The sequence below is a fragment of the Trematomus bernacchii genome, unplaced genomic scaffold (assembly GCF_902827165.1).
Source record: "Trematomus bernacchii unplaced genomic scaffold, fTreBer1.1, whole genome shotgun sequence".
Taxonomy (NCBI): Eukaryota; Metazoa; Chordata; class Actinopteri; order Perciformes; family Nototheniidae; genus Trematomus; species Trematomus bernacchii.
This window is the reverse complement of record NW_022987727.1, coordinates 11071639-11073586: the sequence shown is the minus strand read 5'-3', so window position 1 is coordinate 11073586 and position 1948 is coordinate 11071639. Positions and strand designations below refer to the sequence as shown.

The window sequence follows — 1948 nt, the reverse complement described above, 5'->3', positions numbered from 1 at the left end:
TGTCCTGACATATAGTCTCCCCCATGGTTTGCTGTGCTGCCTGGGGATGCTCCAATTGCTCAGAGAAAGGAGTACAAATGTAAAGTTTCCCCACTGACACAGAGAGGAGGAAAGAATGGCTGGCTCAAGTCAGCAGGAGCAATTTAACTATCACAAAAGACAACAACAGTAACAAAATATGTGAGGTTGTAGTGATCACTGATTCATACACTGGGGTTACATAATTCAATCCGGGAACTACAGGTTGGGGGTATTGTTTCCGCCCGGACATATATGTTGACGGTACCTCCGGGGTACCTACTGTGTGTCCTCCTCTTTCATTTTCTCTTGTCTCCTGTGCCTTCGACCCGACAGCATGTCGATTTCTGCTCCTCAATAAAGTGGGATTTGCACCTCCGATGCACCGCCTCCGTCTCCCTTCTCTCGGCACTACAAGGTAATCATATTTTTCACAAAACGAAGACCACACCATTGGGAAGCTTAATGTCTGTTTAATAAAAATAAGGAACAGGGAGAGGCTTGCAAAACTCTGGGAGTTGAGACTCAGGTGCAGGGTGAGGGTCTCATTGCAGGTCTTCAGGCTCCATTGAATCCCCCTGGGGTTCTTGTGCTGAAAGAGGGAGACAAAGACAGGAGCAAGGGTTAGATACATCTACTGTATAAAGCAACCTATAGGATGGGAAATTGCTGACCTATTTTAAACTTACCTTGTGTTTTCACTCTCACTTAAGTCCCTCTCCCTTTGCCATCAATCCAAAATCAGCTGAGCTGCAACATAATACAGACAGGTAATAATCAACAGAATCACAAGGACATAATATGGCTCTGCTAAAAACACTCACTCATAAATTACGTTTTTGTTTACTGTTTAGAAGTCTCAAATATGCATTCCATGGTCCATTGGAGTGAACGGAGATGACGCAACTTTCTCTTCATAGGGCTTTGGGTGTACCTAATAAAGTGGCCAGTAAGTCTATTTGGTGTCTATTAAGAATACAGCAAAGGTTGGGAAGTTGAACAATATAGGCTTTTAAAAGTAACATTACAGAGATTCCAAACCCTGTATGTTGATGCCATTTAATACGGTAAATAATCTTGCTTGATCAGATTCCATTCATGCCATTGTAGGGAGACATTATGACTACAAAGCCTTTGTGTGATTGCATGCCAATGTGTGTTTAGCTACTTGGCATACTGGCTGATAACCCAGGTAGATGAGCTGTCAATGTCCAGACAGTGTCCTCTGTGGCTTTGCTGGAAAAACAGTTATCCACAGCAGACAAATGAGTCCTATAGTCTACAAGTTGAATTACAAAATATGGCATTAGCCAAAAAAGGGAAGATTACCCAGAATGGAGGATCAGTAAATTCCATAATTTTAGCTTGCATCTATTTTACCCTTTCCCACTATGGGGCAGTATTGTGCTGTTAATCCAACAACACTACCCTTTTTCATCTTGTACTCACAGCCCCTTAGATTTCGTGCATGTTGTTGTTGCATTATTAATTTAGTCCAACAGGTCCATACTGTCTTACCACAGTCCAAACATTTGTTTAAAGAAAGTTTCCTAAAACCCCAAAAGTCTTTTCCAACAATTTTAGAAATGGGACATTTTCCAGGGAAGGCCTCTCAGTGTATGAGCTACTGTAAAGTGCTTTGTAAGTCTACAGGTTCTATTAAGAATCCCTTTCATCCAAAGATCTATTTATTCAAGAAAAAGTTATTTAATGCATTTACTGTAGGGTGATGAGTTATTTAATGCATTTAGGGTGATACCATTATAAAGGGGTTATTTTTAAAACATCCATGTTCTAGATTAAATCCTTGGTATATATAAGGGTTCTCTGTTAAACCCTATTGCTTGGGTCTTATGAGCACCCTGAAAGTAAATGTATACTTTTGTGTCGGCGAGGATCCACTATATTTCCTTTTTCAAAATGTTTTTAT

At 40.5% G+C, this 1948-nt stretch overlaps 1 long non-coding RNA gene across 1 annotated transcript; it reads right to left on the bottom strand.

The window, feature by feature from the left end:
• Nucleotides 1-475: 475 nt before the first annotated feature.
• LOC117493973 lies at nucleotides 476-848 on the bottom strand. Its single transcript, XR_004557041.1, has 2 exons — nucleotides 708-848; nucleotides 476-610 (listed from the first exon to the last, which is right to left on the bottom strand). It is a non-coding gene; the product is annotated as an uncharacterized LOC117493973 (long non-coding RNA).
• Nucleotides 849-1948: the final 1100 nt, after the last annotated feature.